Source organism: Drosophila erecta, unplaced genomic scaffold (genome assembly GCF_003286155.1).
Source record: "Drosophila erecta strain 14021-0224.00,06,07 unplaced genomic scaffold, DereRS2 tig00000055-arrow-pilon, whole genome shotgun sequence".
Taxonomy (NCBI): Eukaryota; Metazoa; Arthropoda; class Insecta; order Diptera; family Drosophilidae; genus Drosophila; species Drosophila erecta.
In genome coordinates, this window is record NW_020825200.1 from 3,433,753 (window position 1) to 3,440,817 (window position 7,065).

Consider the following 7,065-nt stretch of genomic DNA (forward strand, 5'->3'; position numbering starts at 1 on the left):
GATACGGAAAGCGGAAAGTTGCCTACTTTTTTATGGCTCACTTTTAAGTCTGGTGCGGATGAATATATGTGCATATATCAAACAGGGGGATGTGCTCCACGCATCCGCATCCGCATCCGCATCCGCATTCGCAGCGTAACCTCTTTTTGGGTGATATACCACCTGCTGGCAAGCGGCAAATGTAAATAAGCATAAAATCCAATTTTCTGTTAGCTCCCTGCGTGTTTGCACGGCGTCTTCTGCTTTTTTGGAGCAGCTCCTCGGTCTCCTGCTCTGCTGCTCCGCTGCTGTGCTGCTCATGTCCTGTCTGAATACAAGGATACAAGAATAGGGGGGCTGTCAAACCCACTTGAAGATTCGCAATCAACGCCCCGTGCAAAAAGCAGGCAGGTGAGCATCAATTGAAACCATTCCCCTTTTGATCTGACAGCCGAAAGCTCACTGAAATTCACCCAATTTGGGTCACTCCGGTGCGTTGGAGGTGCCTCTAGGAGATGCGGCACGTTACGCAATAATTTATGATTACCCCATGTGGCAGGATGGCGGCTGAAAAAGGTTTGCTGCCAACTTCCAACTGACAACCGACTGCTGCGGCTAATCTAAATAACATAATCAGATTTGTCAGGCGAAACAAAAAAGTGGCAAGAAACTGACCGGAACTCGCATATGTTCCCACTTGAGCTAAGCACATTTGGCAAGCTCATTTGCATATTTGACTTGATAAAAAGGGTGCCCAGCGCACAGCTTGTTTTTCCAGGCATTTTTTCCTATTTGCACTTTTCCGGACATCTGTGAGTAAATACAAAACTCCAGAGCTCACCAAAGATTCCACTGCGAGTATAATATATGCAAGCATGTTTTCTTACTTTTATGTATACATTTTTGAAGAAAGGAAGTTCGCAGTCTGTTCAAATAGTTAACAATCATTATGATTGGTTACCAATAAAACGGCTGCTTGATTGCCTTTAATTGAATCCCTTTTCTGTGAAACATTACGGCTGAATGCCCTGCATTAGCCCACATTATTCGATTGCTTTCTTTGCCATGCAAACTCAGCCAGTTTTAGTTACAGCCTCATCTGTAAATGCATTACCAAGGCCCACATGCATTAGATTGGCTATGAATTTCTGTGGTAGGTGGCACACAGAGCTGCCCCATGTAATTCCCAGCTCTTATTTGAATTTCGAATGCGAAATTGTGTGTGCATCAAGAAAATAATAGATATGAGGGCATTGTTGATTTCTACAATTTTTGAGTTATGAGCTGGCTTGTTATGGTCTCATGTAAATTGCTTTCGGTACACAATTGGCCCTTTCGGTATGGATATTAAATTCTTCCAGTTGTATAATTTGAAACAAGCGATGATTATATTCGTAATTTGAGCTGGGCAATTTTTGGACTTACAAAGGTTTCTGAAAATATGCAGTAAATAGCAGTTCCATTTATTATGAATTGCCTTCTCTCCGATACCTTTGTCGTGATTTAATGAAACTTTTTAGCCATATACTCGTATATAAATGTCTTAAAATTTGCAACTTTAGACGACGGTGACAGCTGTGGCAAGTGTCTTCAAATCGATTAGCATAAAACTGATAATAAACTAAACTTATGTTGTTGAGGAAATGCCAACAGCTTGAACATCAGCAGAATGACATGAGTTTTGTGCCTGGCAAATGCTGGCAAACATTTTGGCAGCTAAAAAGCAAAAGTTGGCTGAGATACTCGCAATGCGAACGCAACAAAAACAGCTTTATTTGAGCACTTTTGCCTTCAGTTTTCAGCCACCTTTTCGACTTTTCCTGCCAGCCAAGGACACTTTAGCCTGCCAAAGATTATCAGTTCCACTTTAAATTATTATGATGGCACTGCCATCACCCCCGAATCCGCCCAGCAAATTAGGGCTCGTCCTGGCAAAAAGGAGCATCCGCAGACCCAAAAACAAAGGGAGCGTATATCAATTTGGTGTTTTCCTTTTCGCGTTTGCCGCTTATCTTCATTTCTGGGCCACCGTTGGGTTTATGGTCAATTTTAGATTTTATATTTGCAGCTTTCGGTTTCTTATTGTTTTTCCGCGTGCTTTTCCACTGAACCCTCACCTCATCGCGAATTTATTTAAAAATTTCCCCCTTTTCGTTTGATTTTATCGGCGTGCAAGCAACTTGTTTGCTTTCACTTTGCTTCGCATTCGTTGCAGTTTTATTGGCTGGATTTTAAATCAATTGAGGGTTTGTTTTGCCATAGCCTTTGCTATTGCCAATTTCAATTGCTATTTGAAGTTCAGCGGTTTTCGCTTTGTCAAAGGCAAAATATCTTGATAGATTTCATGCTGTTTCGCTTATTCGTATAAAGTCACAATTTTGCATTAAAGAGGTAAGCTGGTTTTAAGCCAAATTTCTGCCATTCAGCACTTTTATTCCGCTTTTCACAATGTATTTGCTAAGCATTCAGCTGCTTTTTGGCAAGATTTCTAAATCGAAATGCAAATATTCCATTTGTCTAGCGCTGCAGATTGATGATGGCTGATACTTTAAGCCGCTTTGACTCCAGTTTTCGCTTTTTCTGGAGCCACATAAAATCTCAAATTGTTTACCTAAGGTGGAGAATCTCGTTATCTTGGCAATAACTTAGGTGATAATTGCATGCATTGCTTGATTCATTTGATTGCCTGTCAAGATTTCAAAATTTAGTATTAAATAATCGTTACTCAGTGGTAATCCATTAGGCCTTTTGTTTCCCATTTGTTTCGCTACGCAAATTTTTGAAAATCAAATCCGCAAATGCGCATTTCAAGAATTTTTGGGCAGCATTCCGCTTAGGCTAGAAAAATAAATTCATATTTTCGTGTTCCGCTAACACTTCAAGAGGAGATTGCAACAATATACGACCTCAGTGAACCGTTTGCTTAGAGCATTCGTTTAACACTAATTCGGGGAACTAACGATTTGTCGGCTAACATTATGTTTCGCAAGGGGAAATTTTTCCGAGGAAAAGGTTGAAAGACCTATGCCAACCGTGCAACACGTTCGCTGCAACATGTTGCATGGGGACACAACCTTTTATTTGTTTACGCATTGTGTGGAACTTGTCACAGATTCACTGGGTTCCTGAGCAGGGAAACCTGTTGCTAATTATTGGGAAAATAGCTTCCCAGCCAACCCACGAAACTTGATAGATTCTTTTCGGATCAAACCATTCGCTCCATCAAGCAGCTTGCCACACTCAACAATTAAGTCATTGTCGCCACAAGTTTATAATTGAAAATTATGAGCAAATTACTATCAGCGCCTAAGTGCATAAGTGTGTTGTGTGCTGAAATGTGTCGCTTCGCACATATAAACTACATATATCTGAGTATATATACATATATGGCTGGTAATGACTCTGTCAGACACACAACCTTCATGCGAAACATTGACGAACCGCCGCACTTTCTAGGCGAAACTTTTTCATTGCCCTCGGAGTGAAACTAAGTGAGGACCCACTTATGCGGCAGGCTCTGAAATTTAATATGTCAGTGCGTGTCTGAATAGAAAATGAAATTACCACTGCCTCAACTTGGCAACAAGCTTGGTTTCGACATGCATTTTCCGTTGACAAAATGTTTCAGCACATTAAATTAGTTTAGTGCTTGCAATTAAAGGATTGGGTTTCTACTTTTTAAGGTTTGTAGTTCGCCAGTTCGTGCCCTATAGGTTACAGCAATTACTGCTAGTTAGTTCAAAGTAGGAGTCAATTTGTAAGTGTCCTTCTGGCAATGTAAGTCATTTGGAAATTAAGATGGACTCCTTGCCCCAATCGGAAAATTGAAAATTGAAACAGTTGGCCCTTTTAAATTTATAAACTACTGAAAGTTTAATCGATTAGTGAGGAGCATAAAAACCAAGCTTCCTCATTCTCCATTGAAAAGAAGCTCAGAAACTAAGGGAGGAGGAAAACTTTTTCAATCACTCTTGGGTTGACATACTCAGTGGATAGTGAAAAGCGCAAGTTTTGTTTTTTAATTAATGAGCCACACACAATAAGCTGATTATGGTGATGATTAGCCAGTGGGCAGCTGGGTAGCTGGAATGCTGGAAAGTAATCAATTAGGCCAATATCCCAAGTAGGCAATAACTTTTTGTTCCAATAAACATTTCTGATATAGGTTCGTTTTATGGCAAATAGATTATTCAAAAATCCCTCACTCACTTTTATGCTCCATTGTTTATTTTAAGCAGCACGAAATTTCCTCAGAAGCACTAATTTGCATTTTTATGATTTAATTTTCCAAGTGAAACGCAATCAGTAGAAAATTGTCCATATTTATTGCTTTCGCCGCACTTCCGGTACATCATTAAAACCTAATAAAATTATTTGTAGCTTTTCGTTTTCTTAAAGGCATTGAAACGCATTTTTAAAATAAGAATACTTTTATTACAAAGAACCAAATATATCTTAAATACTGTGATCGTTTTATTGTCTATTATGGTAAAGTTTATATTGCAGTTCTCATTTCCGTTTTCTTATGACATACAAGTACTTATTTTTATAGCTGCAATTTCAGTGTGGAGTGCTTTAAAATGGGAACATAAAAGTAGTTTCTTACAGTTTGGTTTTATTAGTCTATAGCAGGATTTCAGAAATAATGAACTCAAGATACTTGTATAACTTGAAGAATAATGCAAGTAATTGGTCGTTAAAGAGCTGTTAAGAAAACCAGAACTAAAAGGGTATCATTTGCTTGGCTCTAAAATGCTAATAAGATAATTAAACCATTACCAATAATAATTTACTTTTTTTTAAATTTAGTGGTTAGATTTAATATCAATCATTTACAAAAAGCAGAGAGGCCCTGAAACAAATTGCAAGGCTAGATTCTTCTACAACTTTAAATGCTCTAAATGCTCTATGTCTGACTTCTATTTCGAAGTTCTCTATATTTCCGGTAAGAATGGTAGAAGCGTTTTTAAAGAGCAAATGCAACCCGTATTATACAACAAATCACCGGAATTTCACTGCAGGAAATGCCGGAATCCAAGAAATCCTCTAATTCCATTCAGCAGCAGATTGGCCAGCAAATGCAAATTGAGCTGAAAGCAAAATTCTTTAATCAGGACTTTACATCCGCAATCTCCAGCACGCTCATATGTACGGTCAATATAATAGTGTGTGTTCCTGGCATTTTTATCTCTGCCTGCAATTCGATTTCAAATCCCTGCTCGCTGTGTGACGCAAGTAATTTTATTGCTGCCTTTTGACTGCTCACAAAAGCAGTTTCTTGCCTTTCAAAACGCTTGTCGATTGCATTGCCATTCGCCGACCGAAAGTTCAACCAAAATTTACCTTTACGAGCCAAATGGAAATCAAAGTTGTGGTGAAGGATCTTAAGTTCATCTACCCTTTCTTAGGGTGTCTCCCATTGGCTTAGTTACATGTTATGTAATCAGTTCCCAAAAGAATCGGCATAATTAAAAGCATTTACTTCAATTTAAAAACAAGATAGAATAATATAGTTCCCTAACTATCAGCTAGTGGAAGTGCAAAAGAGAAATGTCACCATTTTCTGGAATATCGGTAGAAATCGGGATCAAAAAAATTACAAAAAAAAATTTTCAAAAAATAAATTTCTGAATTTTAATACAGATTTTAAGAGAACTGCACCAGAAACATTTAGAGGTATGCCACATCAAAATCCGATTAAAATAAGCTGAGTTATGGAGTTTAAAACTTCAGCCTTAGGGCAATTCTTAATTTTTTGAATTTATACAACATCATCACATCAAAAAAATCAGAAAAAAATGTTCAAAAAATTAATTTCTAAATTTGAATGCAGATTTTTAGAGAATTGTTCCAGAAACATTTAGAGGTATGCCACTTCAAAATGCGATTAAGATAAGTTGAGTTATGGACTTTAGAACTTCAGTCTTGGGACATTTTTGAATTTCTACAACATCATCCCATTAGAAAAATTACAAAAAAATTTTGAAAAAATAAATTTTCAAATTTGAATGCAGATTTTTAGAGAATTGCTCCAGAAACATTTTGAGGTATGCCACATCAAAATCCGATTAAGATAAGTTGAGTTATGGACTTTAGAACTTCAGTCTTGGGATATTTTTGAATTTCTACAATATCATAACATCAGTAAAATAACAAAAAAATTTTGAAAAAATAAATTTTCAAATTTGAATGCAGATTTTTAGAGAATTGCTCCAGAAACATTTTGAGGTATGCCACATCAAAATCCGATTAAGATAAGTTGAGTTATGGACTTTAGAACTTCAGTCTTGGGACATTTTTGAACTTCTACATAATCCCATCAGAAAAATTACAAAAAAATTGTGAAAAAATAAATTTTCAAATTTGAATGCAGATTTTTAGAGAATTGCTCCAGAAACATTTTGAGGTATGCCACATCAAAATCCGATTAAGATAAGTTGAGTTATGGACTTTAGAACTTCAGTCTTGGGATATTTTTGAATTTCTACAATATCATAACATCAGTAAAATAACAAAAAAATTTTGAAAAAATAAATTTTCAAATTTGAATGCAGATTTTTAGAGAATTGCTCCAGAAACATTTTGAGGTATGCCACATCAAAATCCGATTAAGATAAGTTGAGTTATGGACTTTAGAACTTCAGTCTTGGGACATTTTTGAACTTCTACATCATCCCATCAGAAAAATTACAAAAAAATTGTGAAAAAATAAATTTTCAAATTTGAATGCAGATTTTTAGAGAATTGCTCCAGAAACATTTTGAGGTATGCCACATCAAAATCCGATTAAGATAAGTTGAGTTATGGACTTTAGAACTTCAGTCTTGGGACATTTTTGAACTTCTACATCATCCCATCAGAAAAATTACAAAAAAATTGTGAAAAAATAAATTTTCAAATTTGAATGCAGATTTTTAGAGAATTGCTCCAGAAACATTTTGAGGTATGCCACATCAAAATCCGATTAAGATAAGTTGAGTTATGGACTTTAGAACTTCAGTCTTGGGACATTTTTGAACTTCTACATCATCCCATCAGAAAAATTACAAAAAAATTTTGAAAAAATAAATTTTCAAATTTGAATGC